This window comes from Pan paniscus, chromosome 14 (genome assembly GCF_029289425.2).
Source record: "Pan paniscus chromosome 14, NHGRI_mPanPan1-v2.0_pri, whole genome shotgun sequence".
Classification (NCBI taxonomy): Eukaryota; Metazoa; Chordata; class Mammalia; order Primates; family Hominidae; genus Pan; species Pan paniscus.
The window spans coordinates 97,061,782-97,076,260 of record NC_073263.2 but is presented as its reverse complement, the minus strand read 5'-3'; the positions used below and the strand labels follow the sequence as shown (position 1 = coordinate 97,076,260).

General features: G+C 39.5%; 1 protein-coding gene and 1 long non-coding RNA gene across 3 annotated transcripts in view; one reads left to right on the top strand and one right to left on the bottom strand.

The window, feature by feature from the left end:
• Positions 1–14,479, bottom strand: part of CLDN10 (claudin 10) — a 145,195-nt gene that overhangs the window by 34,270 nt on the left and 96,446 nt on the right. The window lies entirely within an intron of this gene.
• The window catches only part of LOC130540732 (uncharacterized), a 55,262-nt gene continuing 50,876 nt past the window's right edge, over positions 10,094–14,479 (top strand). The window contains exon 1 of the long non-coding RNA XR_008954726.2: positions 10,094–10,351. This is a non-coding gene — a long non-coding RNA (uncharacterized LOC130540732). The remainder of the gene's footprint in view (positions 10,352–14,479) is intronic.

Genomic DNA, 14,479 nt, shown 5'->3' with positions numbered 1-14,479 from the left:
TATATGATTAAGATTGGTAGAATGTTAAGCATGAACTCTCAAAAACAGACTGTAAATGTCTAATTTGTATTTGCTCTTTTGAGTATAATCTTCTTACATGAAGAAGGAATGTCATATCCTTTCAAATTAAAATCTTATGAATATAAGGCTTTGTCAGTTTATATTTTAAACAATTAAATTAATCCTCAAATAATTGCTTTTTTGTCTTTTACAATCGATTGCATATATGTATATAAATGTTTATCACTAAACAATTTTTCTACAGATAGTTTGGAATCACACAATATTAATATGAAAGGAATAGAAAAATATATGAACTAATAGAAAATATGAGCTAATAGAAAAACATGCTGCATTTTCCTAAATATGAATTTTAGAAATGAAATTTATGAATTTTCCCAATTCATAAACAAACTAATAGAAAAAATAAACTAATAGAAAAACATACTGCATTTTCCTAAATTCATAAACTTTATGAATCTGGGAAATTTTATGAATTTTGGAAAATGCAGTATTTTTTTCTTTTAGTTTGTTTTGCTACCTGGAATAGGTATATGGTAACTTCACTCACAGATTAGACTCACCAGTTTCTTATACTCTTTTTCCTAACAGCCAATTACTTCTGACTTTCAAGACTCTTGTATTTCACTGGCTTAGGGAAAATCAAGCTAAGCCCTAAGTGGTATGTACCTCCACACTTCCACCTATTTTAAATGGCACCATTCTTTGTTACTTAGCACCTGAAAAGCTCTGGCTGACTCTCAGTCTCAGGGCAGAAGACTTCTCAAAAGGGTGGATTTTATTTATTTATTTTTTGAGACAGAGTCTCGCTCTGTCGCCCAGGCTGAAGTGCAAGGGTGCGATTTTGACTCACCGTAACCTCTGCCTCCCAGGTTCAAGCAATTCTCATGCCTCAACCTCCCGAGTAGCTGGGGTTACAGGCATGCGACACTATGCTTGGCTAAATTTTATATTTTTAGTAGAGACAGGGTTTCAACACATTGGCCAGGCTGGTCTCAAACTCCTGACCTCAGGTGATCCACCTGCCTTGGCCTCCCAAAGTGCTGGGATTACAGGCATGAGCCATCATGCCCAGCCTAAAGGGTGGATTTTACATCTCCATATATACTGGTGTTTGCTTTACCTCTCACTGGACAAATGTGAGTGTGAGTTTTTACCATTATTTTTTTGCTATGGTCATAACTATGTCTTTATTATTGTTATTATTATTCTTATTATTTTAGACAGAGTCTAGCTCTGTTGCCCAGGCTGGAATGCAGTGGCACCATCTTGGCTCACTGCAACTTCTGCCTCCTGGGTTCAAGAGATTCTCCTGCCTCAGCCCCCCGAGTAGCTGCAACTACAGGCGTGCGCCACCATGCCCAGCTAATTTTTGTATTTTTAGTACAGATGGGGTTTCACCATGTTGGCCAGGCTGGTCTTGAACTCCTGACCTCAAGTGATTCACCCGCTTTGGCATCTATGTTCATAACTATGATTATGACCTTTAACTCTCATTTAAAAATTATTTAGTGAATGTAGCATACATATTTCCAGTGCAGTATTTTATTTCTGGCCAAACTGGGCCAAAGATGAACCATACTTGTGGATATACTTCAAAATCATGTTGAATTTCGAAGTACATACATTCATATTGTACATCAAATAATTCCATGTACATGAAATAATGGTGTTTAAATGCTGTCACATCCTCCACCTGCCCTAACTCCTGTGGTTGCTGATAAGGTTTGGATCTGTCTGCACCACATCTCATGTAGAATTGTAATTCCCAGTATTGGAGGTAGGGCCTGATGGGAGGTGACTGGATCATGGGGGTAGATTTCTCACGAATGGTTTAGCACCATCCCCTTGGTGCTGTTCCTGTGATAGTGAATGAGTTCTCGTGAGATCTGGTCATTTAAAAGTGTGTAGCACTTCCCACCTCGCTCTCTTGCTCTTGCTCTGGCCATGTGACCATGTGACATGCCAGCTTCCACTTCATCTTCCGCAGTGATTGTGAGTTTCCTGAGGCCTCCCCAGAAGCCAAGTAGATGCCAGCATCATGTTCCTGTACAGCCTGCAAAACCTAGCAATTAAACCTCTTCTCTTGATAAATTACCCAGTCTCAGATATTTATAGCTATGTGAGAATGGACTAACATAGTTGTGAGGTAACAAACATAGAATACCTTTTTTACATATGAAAAATATAAGGTCAGTTCAGCCTTGGGAGTGTTATTGTTTGTTCTTAATCATTAAACTTGGGTGCAATGTATGGAAATAGCACTGGACTGGCATTTAAATGACCTGCCATCTATTCTAGCTGTCACTACCTTGCTGTTCATTTACATTTGATTGGGCCCATTTTTCCCGTCTAAAAAGTGAGTGTGGAAAAAAAGTGAGTGTGTCAAAACGAGTCTCAAAAGCTCTGCCTAGCTCTAGTGATAGAGGAATTAATAAAAAATGCAATGGGAGAATATTGTCTCCTCCTCCCCTTCAGACAGTGCAAACAAAGGAAAAACAAGAAGGAACAGGGGAAACAAAGAAAAAAACTAGAAAGAGAGGGAGGCTCAGACGCAGAGTGTGATGGGGTCATTGTACACATATGCAGCTAGCAAGAGAGGGAACCATGGAGAAATCTCTTTCTCACTACTCCAGAGATTTGCCCTTTAGTTTTCAAAGTTGGCTTAAGTTTTGCCCATACTTGCCCCAGCTGCCCCAGTTTCTCCTAATTATGCTCACTTGCGTATAGTTGCCTCTTAATTAGAAGCAAAGAACAGTAACCTGCAGCCTGGTCATTCTGAATTCCTCCCTGCCTCCAACAAGTGTTAGAAAGGAAAGGCAGACGAGTTCCGTTTATTTTCTGCACAAGGCCTGATTTCCTTTACAACTATTCTCAGGCATCGGTGCCTATGTTTGCTTTCATGGTTGGAATTAAGCATTTGTAGAAGGTCTCTCGGCAGGTTAATGACAGAGCCAGATTTAGCATGCACAGCTGCTGAATTCTCAGTGTGGGCCCTGGGCCACTGGGCCACGTGGCCATTCCACCCAGTGTTCCAAGTCACATACTTGTCAACTGCAAGCCACTTCCTAAGCCAGTAGTTGTGAACAAGCTTTATTAAACATGACACGTCCACAAGAGCAGAACACCCAAACCTCAAAACTTGAAAAATACTACTTATCTCTTCTAGTTCAAGCAAAAAGTGTCACATAGTAGTAAACTGGTATCGTCAGTGTCAGTGGAAAAAAGCAATGTCTCTCCCCAACCCCCAAAAAAACTTCACTCCCTATATCAATTACTCAAGCTATTAAGTTAGACTAACAGGCTTGATCATATTTTACAGGTGACAAAAGTAGCCAACGTTAAGAATTGACATCACTTCTCATTTCCCAGTCCGAGCCACTAACTAGCATGCAATTTTGTTTAGTTATATGTCTGATATTTTCAAAGAATGCATATATGCCAAGTATTTGTTACCTAATGCATATTAACAACTAAAAAGTGGTCTTTTGTAATTAATGTAAGCAGTTCTTAAAAGTAAGCTTTTTTTTTGAGACAGAGTCTGTCTCTGCTCTGCTGCCCAGGCTGGTGTGCAGTGGTGCTATCTTGGCTCACTGCAACCTCCACCTCCCAGGCTCAAGCGATTCTCTTGCCTCAGCCCCCACCAAGTAGCTGAGATTACAGGCGCATGCCACCATGCCAGGCTAATTTTTATTTTTATTTATTTTATTTTATTTTATTTTATTTTTTGAGACAGAGTCTCCCTCTGTTGCCCAGGCTGGAGTGCAGTGGCGTGATCTTAGCTCACTGCAACCTCCATCTCCCGGGTCCAAGCGATTCTTCTGCCTCAGCCTCCCAAGTAGCTGGGACTACAGGCATGCACCACCATGCCCGGCTAATTTTTGTATTTTTAGTAGAGACGGGATTTCATCATATTGGCCAGGCTGGTCTTGAACTCCTGACCTCAGGTGATCCACCCACCTCGGCCTCCCAAAGTGCTGGAATTACAGGCGTGAGCCACCGCGCCTGGCCACGCCAGGCTAATTTTTATATTTTTGGCAGAGAAGGGACTTCACCATGTTGCCCAGGCTGGTCTTGAACTGCTGACTTTAGGTGATCTGCCCACCTCGACCTCCCAAAGTGCTGATATTACAGGCGTGAGCCACCTTGCCCAGCCAAAAGTAAACATGTGTTAAAGGGTCAAGATTATCTTTTGAAAGCTGAATAAAATACTGTACTCTATGGGATGTTGCAAATTTCTACAGAAACAGAATTATAACTATGGGAGCTGAAAATAATGAGTGCCTTCTTCATTCCACAGTTTTTCTAAAAAAAAGGAATATGTAAGTGTTCTCAGGACAATATTCTGGAAAGGTAGAAAATACAGTTTCAATAAGAAATAAAGCCATCTTGTAATTAACTTTTTATTACTAACTTACCTTTGTATATTATTCAAGCCCTTAAATAATGCAACAACTTTCTTCTAGCTGCTCTTTTCTAATTGACTCCTTTAAAATTTTTATTATAAAGTCAGATTCATCTTCTAAGCAAATTAATTCAGAACGTGAATTTTACTCCAATGAATATAGCAAACCTCTTAGTCATGTACCAACTAAAAAATGATCATTTGAGAGAAGGCATATTGAAATAATACTGTATTCCCACATGTCTCAATATAAATACTGAAGGTGAAAACAGATTCAAAATCCAATTATAATGCCAGCATCCTCACTTTTTCTTCTGTGTTGTTTTAAGAGTCCAGTGACTTTGGTTCCTTTGTACCCTCTACTTTTACATTGCTATCCTCAAACATTTGATCTGGTTTCTATTCTTGGAGAGCAATAAAATGTTTTAGAAATGTAACAAAGTTCAGCTGGGCACGGTGGCTCACGCCTGTAATCCCAGCACTTTGGGAGGCCAAGGTGGGTGGATCACCTGAGGTCGGGAGTTCAAGGGCAGCCTGGCCAACATGGTGAAACCCCATCTCTACAAAAATACAAAAATTAGCCAGGTATGATGGCGGGTGCCTGTAAACCCAGCTACTCGGGAGGCTGAGGCCAGAGAATCACTTGAACCCAGGAGGCGGTGGTTGCAGTGAGCCGAGATTGTGCCACTGCACTCCAGCCTGAGCGACAGAGCGAGACTCCATCTCAAAAAAAAAGAGAAATGTTACAAAGTTCAGCATTATCAAACAACTTGAGTACTTAAAAATTGCCTTCTCTGTGGAGTCTACAGGAATGGAATCTAAGGCATTAGGGTTGTTGCCATAAGGGGGTACAGCAGAACAACGGTGTTGGCTATAGCAATAGGCAGAGGAAGAGGAGGAGTCATGGCCTCAGAAATTCAGAAAAGAAAATGTGATCCAGGCTCTACCCTATAGAAGAAGAGATCAGATCTTATGGTCAAGAAAGGAGGAAGCTGGCCAAGATGCAGTGTGAGGATTTCAGAGCGAACACACACATTGACCTTGCAGCTGCATGGGGTGCATGATGAAGGCAGGTTTGGCCACTGACGAGGAAATCAATATGATGAATCAATTGATATCACTCTATCATCACATATGGAGAGGAGGTATGAATGCTTGTTGGTAATTCATAGAAACAGTTTGTTAGCTGGGTGTGGTGGCTCATGCCTGTAATCTCAGCACTTTGGGAGTCCAAGGTGGGTGGATCATGAGGTCAGGAGTTCAAGACCAGCCTGGCCAATATAGTGAAACCCCGTCTCTACAAAAAATACAAAAAAAACTAGCCAGGCGTGGTGGTGGGCGCCTGTAAGGTGCCAGCTACTCTGGAGGCTGAGGCAGGAGAATCGCCTGAACCCAGGAAGCAGAGGTTGCAGTGAGCCAAGATTGTGCCATTGCATATATCAAAAAAAAAGAAAGAAAGAAAGAAAGAAAGAAACAGTTTGTCAATGGGTCACAGATTTGTAATCAAATGAAAGCTGGAAATAATGCTTGGCTCTTGTCGTCATGTTGGTTCTCTACCAAAAATTTCTGCAGATCTTCTTGGCAACGTTGTTTTAGACTGGTGCATAAAAAGGGCTATGAATTTAGCTCTGCATTTGCCCTCATTTAGTGCTGTTTGTATGTTGCCACTGAAGGATGTAGTTTTGGGTTCTAGTTGATAGCCACCAGTGCTTATCAATTGGCAGATAAAGTTTCAGGGATTCTCTACTTATAATTGGTTTCACTTTTAGGGGCTGGAAGCCAATCCGAATTACCCAGGTGAGTGTTTGCTACTCGTGGGTGAGTGTTCATGGCTACCGCACCCCAGCAAATTACCAGGCAGGTAGGTATGATGGAAAACCTGGAATTTGGAATTCAAGCCAGTTACAGAAGCAAGAATAAGCACAGGACTTCAAATTTGGAAATGCCATTCTGTGGAGTGAAGTTGTACCCTAATTTATATATTTCAAGTAAAGAATTTGGTTAAATGAATTTCTGTTAAGTAAGGGAAACTTGTGGTATATTACTACCATTGAAAAAATGGTTTCGTCTTTGCACTTCCTTCCATTTGCACAGTTCATATTTATGACACCCAATTCTACTTCAGCACCTCTTTGGCATATCATCCCCGTCAGAAAACGTACACAAATTATGGTGGGACTCAAGCTACAGGAATAGCTGAGACCAGAATTCACTTGATCCCCTCTGTTCGCAATTCATACTGCCTCCTGTATGCAACAAGAGCCGTGCATACTGGTTATTCATTGAATTATGAATGTTTCCAGCTCTGGCAACAAAACAAATAACCAACACCCCCCCCCAAAACTGATTAGCTATTAACCAACCCCACACAAAGTCTGAACTATATTAACTTCATTAGGCATTCTTTAATCTGTGGTAGAATGGAAATACATCCTAAAATTAGAAGATTGTAAACAGAGAGGTTTTCTTTTCCCCCACTTAATGTTTAATTTTAAAATATTCTATCTTAATTTGATTTGGCTACCCAGAATAGAAAAAATGTTAGCTTCAACTTACTTCTTTACTTCAGCAAGCCTTAGCTCTTCTCTGAAACTCCTCTAAAGAAGCAAAAGGCTCTTAATTAGCACACACACAACAGGACAGGATTCACATGCACATGCTGCAGGAATAGTGTTTCTGCATTAACTTACAGCAGCTGCGAAATTTAAATACCACTAACAGCAAAGACATTTTGTAAAATACCGCACTATATTTCATGAGAAATTTGCGCCCTCTTTTGGATAAAGATTGTTAAGACATTTCAATATGAACTTTTTTTAAAAAGGCATGCAGTTGTTAAAAAATAAACAGTTTTATTGTAAGGACCGTGGGAAAGGACGAGAAAGAACAGGTGTGAGGACATTGCAAAGCCAGTATTAACAGAACTAGAAGGTGAAGATTTTGTAACTGCAACGCATAGATGGCACTATGAAGCGCCTTGAATTAGGAATCTATCGTTTTCTTTTAATCAAGATGTGTTGGGAAATTGTGACAATCATTACGAAGTAATGATTTTTAGGACCAATTTTCTCTAGAAAACAGTAGCCAAAGCTCATCTTCCTCTTGAGGCTGTAAGTTTTGTATGGTTAAGGATAAATTGTCCCTTGGGTGATTTTTCTTTTTTCTTTTTTTGAGACAGAGTCTTGCTCTGTCGCCCGGGCTGGAGTGCAGTGGCGTGATCTCGGCTTACTGCAACCTCCATCTCCTGGGTTCAAGCGATTCTCTTGCCTCAGCCTCCAGAGGAGCTGGGATAGCAGGTGTATGTCACCATGACAGCTAATTTTTGTATTTTTAGTAGAGATGGAGTTTCACCACGTGGCTAGGTTGGTCTTGAACTCCTGACCTCAGGTGATCTTTCTGCTTAGATGAAGCAGATATTAAGGACTTTTTTTTTTTTTTTCAAATTTGGAAAATACACAAATGTATTTAAAGATATCTTGAGAGACATTTAAAACATATTCTTCATTTTTCTTCTTTAACTGACCATCTCAATAGACTTGTCTATTACAGTATCACAGTCTCTCTGTCCACCACCCATCTACTTCTCCATCCACTGCCATCTTTCCTACCTTTCCCTTTCCACTGAAACACCATAGGCAAAAGTGACAAGTGGTTTTGTGCTACCTGACTTAGTGAACAGTCCCCATTCTTTATCTTGTTTGTTTTCTCTGCAACTTTTACATAGTTGCTCAGTTCCTTCTTTGTGAAATACTTTATTCTTTCGGCTTCCATAGCCCTATTCTTGCCTAGATTTCTCTGCCTGTTCCACGATTCGTCTCCATGTCTCCTCATGGGCTGGTATCTCCAGCATTCTGTACTTGGCACTTACCCCTTTTCACATCACAGCCTTTCCCTGAACCAACTGGTGGCTCCATAATGGGATTCCCTGACCCAGAATCAGTTCTGATTTCCAGGACCTGCCTATGGGACATCTTCTCCTTTCTCCTGGTGGCTCGCAGGTATGGAGACCTCAATTATGTCTACAACTAAACCTCTCACCCCCACCTCCCCCGCAGCTCCCTTCTGTATTTTCTCCACTAAACCATGAACCATATTTGTTTGTCTACCCACTCAGTCTGCCAAGCAAGTTATGAGTGTTCCTGAGTCATCTTGGATGGCTCTCTTCCCTCTGTACTCCTCATCACTCAATCTTGTTGACACTCTTTCTGAACTGCCATGAGTCATTCTCCCCTCTCCAGGCCCACACTACTCTTCCCAGTCTAGACCTTCATCGCCTCTTCCATCCACTAGCCTGACTGGTCTTCCTGCCCCAGGGCTCTCCCCTTCTAATATGACTCCCCAGCTGATTTTCCTAAAAGATAAGCCTGATTGTTTCTCTACCCCTTTAAAACCCTTCACGGGCTCCTCATTACTTGCAGAATGAAATCTGTGTATTTTATCATGACACAAAAGGTATCCTAGGATCTTCAGCCCATCTCCTGCCATGCTGCACCTTGGAATACTCTGCTGGATCATAGCGAGCATGCATGGCAGTGTTCTTCCACCCAGGATGCCTTTTTTGCTTAATTAGCCTGGAGAATTCCTTTTAATTACTTTTTAAACAAAACTCTTTCCTCCCCCAATAGACCAGGCCTGAGAGTCACTCTCTCATTCTTGGTGGCGTGCTTCCATTGTTGCATTTACTGCGCAGAATTGGAGTTTGTATCCATGTCCCTGCTGATCTGTGAGCGCTTTGAGAATAAACACAGATTCTTATTCATCCTCACTGTTGTTGTTATAGTATAACCATGATTGGCTACCGTTTATTGAATGTCAGGAGAAAAAAAACCCCTGAAGTTTGGAGATATTAGGCAAATTGCTCAAAGATGTATTGCCATTTAGAGGCAGAGTTATAATTTAATCCCCTTTTTTAAAGTGATCCAAAACCCATGTTCTTATCAAAATAATGCACTACAACTTAGAGGTTTCCTGGTAATACTCCTACTAGTAGTAGTTATTATAACTATCACTGTGAATCATGCATTATACTAAATGCTTTATATAATAATCAGTTTCTGAAGATGGAGAATTGATTTTTTTTTTGAATTTTTAACGGTTTGATATAAAAAGTTATTTTTAAAAATGTAAAATAACAAAAGATATTTACTAAAGATATTCATACATTTGACAGGAGTATAGTTAAGCTTAGGTAGACCAGATGACCCACAATATCCCTTACCACATAAGATTTTATAATTCTACAAATATTTTTCCTCTTTTGATTTTAACAAATCTTTTCTTAAATTTATTTTATTAACATATCGTCCTGGCAGTAGCTTCATATGGTTATAACCATGTTTTCTTCTTCTTTTTCTTTCCTATTTGAAGGAAAAAAAAAACACCCAATGCTTTCTGTGTGTTTTCATATGTAACCTTCTACATAGCAGATGCTGCTAAATTGCTGGGGACATAATGAGAATTAAAAAGGAAATACAATTCTTTTTCTCATGGAGCTGAAAATCTAGTAGGAGAGACACACATTACCCAAACGATCCCTCAGTGACCATGTAATTATAAACTGAATCAAATGCTCTCTAATAAAGGACTCCTGTACTCTGAAACTGTATAACAAAGAACGTGATCTCTGTTCTGGGTCAGGGAGCATGTCCCTGAGGAAATGGGCGGGGGCTGAGGCTTGGTGAATGAGGCGGAATACTCAAGCCTGGTGCCGGGGAGGAGAGCCTGGCAGACAGAGCTCTGGGTAGAGTCTGGGTAGAGGGACCTGTGGGGGAGAAAGAGAGAAGATCAGAGTGGAGGGGAGAAGCAGGGTTGGGGCCTTGAAGGTACTGCTGAGCATGTGGGTCCTTATCCTTACCCTGCATTGCCCGCAGGCCTGACCTTCGCTTCATTCTTCATGGCTGCCAAGTGAGAGTGTGGCCCCTGCAGGTAAGATCTAACTAAGTCTTGGATGTCTCTGTATCCCACCGGATTGACAGATAGTAAAAGCTCAATAAATACTTCCTAATTTATTTGACCTACAGGTTTTCCCCTCCACCTTCTTATACCTGTACAATTACTAGAAGAGACTCAAGATACCAGCGTGATTTATTTTTTAATGGATTGAACAAATTAGTTATTTATTATCAAATAGTCCCATTGGAAAACAATTCTGTGAAATGTATTAGGGGAGTGTTATATCTAAAGATTATTGAAAACTGGTTCTTTCTTCTAAAAATCTTCTTTTGTTTTCCCCAACATTTTCTCATAAAACTTTATAAAATATATAGCAATGTTGAATTTTACAGTAAACACCCCATATACATTCTACCATAAACATTTTATTTGCTTTGCTCTCTCGCTCTGTCTCTCTTCTTCCCCCTCTCCCTCCCTCTATCAATCTTTTTTTTTTTTTTGGAATATTTAAAAATAAATTGCAGGCCTCAGTACAATTTCTCCTAAATCCTTCAGCAAGCATATCACTAGCTAGATATTAATATTTAGTTTTTCTTTTGATGTAAAAATTACATACAATGAAATTTATAAATCTTAAGTGTACATTCACTAACTTTTGACAAATGCATACATCTGTGTAAATGAAACAAACACTATCTTTCTAGAAAGTTCTCTCATACTCCTTCCCAGTCGATCCCACTCCCCCCGTTTTTCTTGTGTTTTCCACAGTAGACTAGTTTTATCTATTCTAGAACTTTATCTAGATACAATCAAACAGCATGTACTCTTTTGTATAAGGCTTCTTTCAGTATGTTTTAAGACTCATCTATGTTGTTGCACATATAAGCAGTTCATGTCTTCTTTTTTTTTTTTTTTTTTGCTGAGTTGAGTTCCAGTATCTGAAGCTATCACAGTTTGTTTATCCATTTTTCTGCAGATTAACATGTGAGCTATTCCCAGTTTTGGGCAAATAAAGCTGCTATGAACATTCTTGTACAAGTTTTTTTGTGAACATGTTATCATGGGTAAATATCTAGGATCAGAATTACTGGGTGGGAGGGTAAGTGTATGTTTAGTTTTATAAGAAATTACCTCACCATTTTTCAAAGTGTACTATTTTATATTCCCACTAACCATGTGTGAAACTTGCAGGTACTCTACATTCTTGCCAACGTTAGATGTTATCAGTCTCTTGTTTTAGCCATTCTTGTAGGTATTCAATGATATCTTATTGTGATTTTAATTTTTATTTCCCTGATAACTTCATGATGCTGAGCACTTTTTCATGTGCTTATTGCCCATTCAAATACCTTCTTTTGTGAAGTGCCTGTCCAAATTTTTTGCTCCTTTTCTATTGAGTTGTTTCTTTGTTTTTGTAAGAGCTGTTTCTATACCAGGCTGTTATCAGATATATTCTTAGTGAATATGTTCTCTCAGTGTGTGGCTTGCCTATTTTCTCAAAGGCATCTTTTGATGAGCAGAAGTTTTAAATGTTGATGATGTCTAATATATATAAATTTTTTTCTCTTATGGTTATTGCTTTTTTATGACCTATCTTATGAAACCTTTGCCTACCCCCAAGTCATGATGATATTCTCCTATATTTTCATTTAAAACCCTTTGCTTTTAGCTGTTTTTTATGTGGCCTGTGATCCATCTCTAATTATTGTTTGTTTGGTATGAATCAGAGGTTAGATTCATTTTTCCATATGGCTCTCTGGCTACTTTAGCACCATTTGTTTAAATTCCTGTTGGACTGTTTTGGTGCCTTTGTGGAAAATCAAACACATGTGTAAGCGCAGATCTATTCCTCTATCTTTTTAAAAATGTAAATACTAGCCGGGAGCGGTGGCTTATGCCTGTAATCCCAGCACTTTGGGAGGCTGAGATGGGTGCAGATCAGGAGTTCGAGAGCAGCCTGGCCAACATAGTGAAACCCCATCTCCACTAAAAATATCAAAAAAAAAAAAAAAAATTAGCCAGGCGTGATGGTGGGCGCCTGTAGTCTCAGTTACTTGAGAGGGGAGGTAGAAGAATCGCTTGAACCCAGGGGGTGGAGGTTGCAGTGAGCCAAGATTGCGCCACTGCACTTCAGTCTGGGTGACAGAGTGAGACCCTGTCTCAAAAAAAAAGGTAATACTGAGCAATCAACATCCAAAAGTTTCCTTCTTTTAATTTAAATTTTACATCCTGTAATCTGGATAAGAGTTTAATAATGAGGATATAATGACTTTCGACCGCCTACTAGAAAAATTGATGCCCTATGGCTTCTTTAAAATATGAATCAATTTGTTTCTCTTTCAGGGATATAACTTTCATATTGCTAATCAAATGCATTGGAATCTTTACTTGAAAATTAAGTTGGCCTTGAAAATGCAAAATAAAAAATTATGTTACTGCCATTATATGCTAATTTAAAGTCTACCATATTTTGTTATTTAAGAAAGATGATCATCCGGGTGTGGTGGCTCACGCCTGGTAATCCTAGCACTATGGGAGGCTGAGGCGGGCAGATCATGAGGTCATGAGATCGAGACCATCCTGGCTAACATGGTGAAACCCCGTCTTTACTAAAAATACAAAAAATAAGCCGGGTGTGGTGGCACACGCCTGTAGTCCCAGCTACTCGGGAGACTGAGGCTTGAACCCGGGAGGCTGAGTGAGCCAAGATTGTGCCGCTGCACTCCAGCCTGGGTGACAGAGTGAGACTCCATCTCAAAAAAAAAAAAAAAGGAAAGATGATCAGTTTCTTCTCATTGGAGTCTAATATGGTTGAAGGGCTAGGGGTGTTTCTAGGAAGGATCTTAGTATATGAACTTAGGTAAGTGAGTTTCATCTTTTATTTTTTATTTGTAAAGAAAGAAAATAATTCTTTGACTGTTCCTATTACAATAAGGTATTGTAAAGATCAGTGAATTTCAGGGCCATACTTTAGGAAAACATATGGATAAAACAATAAAAAATATAAGCACAAGGTAGTTGATAAACACAAGATGTTTTCCTTGAGTGTCTATGTAGCAGGTATTTTTCTTTGTGTAAAAGCTTGTAACCATAGCATTAACATTCTCCTTTATGAAATTTGGAATTTGATCTCTTTGCCCTAATGAAGATAGACACACAGGGTCCTTTCGATGAGTATACTCAGGCAGGGAAGGGCGAAGAGTGGTTCTAAGTCCTTCTTGGCAGCCTTTCCTGGGCTTGCCAACCCAGATGGATTTGCCTGCTCTTGAGTCCAGTAATTCAATAGCCTGTTTCCTTCCGGTAGGGGTTGCCCAGCCGCTTACAACCTGCCATGAGTCTTTGTCTCATGCCACTCACAAATGTTGTGGTTTAAACACAAAGAATTTTAACATCTCTCACATCCCAAAGTAAACAGCAGTTCTGGAAATGTCACAGGGCTTTCAGTGCATGGGAAATGGATTCTGTGAGATGGATTTAAATAACTCATGGTCCACTGTGGAAACTTTTTGAAGCTGCTCCCCCTCCCCATTTCCCCCCTGTCAAAGTGATTAGGTGAATCAAGAGGAAACAAATAAAGGTGCTTGAAAAAGTGAACCTAATCACACACTTTCTGGTTGGTGTTTGTGGGTACTAAAAAGCATTATATGCATGTGGTTTGAGGTTTTAATATGTGAAATTTATTCACCTTTAATATCTTTTTTGATTTAAATATAATCAACTCAATGTTTTAAATAGTGAAAGTGACCTTCTATAATAATTATATCACATTTGACTCTAGGATAATTTACAATGTTTTCCTCACCAGAATTATTAAAAAGCAGTACCAACTGTTCACATCTAATAAGCTAGTTTCAAGGGAGAGCTATGTCCTGATAACCCAAGAAATAACAATCTTAAACCCTAAATTATTTGGGAAAAAAAAGCGAAATTGGAATATTAACTGTAACCTACTTATTTGTATAAAAATCCTGGATATGACCAGAGATTTTTGCACACTTCATGTAGACAAGTAGGGAAAGAAAAGAGATTATCAGTGTCCTACAAAAGACTTTTGGGGAATGGAAAAGGACCACTTCTGCATGAATACTACCTCATGAAGCCAAAAATAATAAGAGTTACAGGAAAGCCAGGTGACTAAATTATTCCAGCCTAGAGGCACGC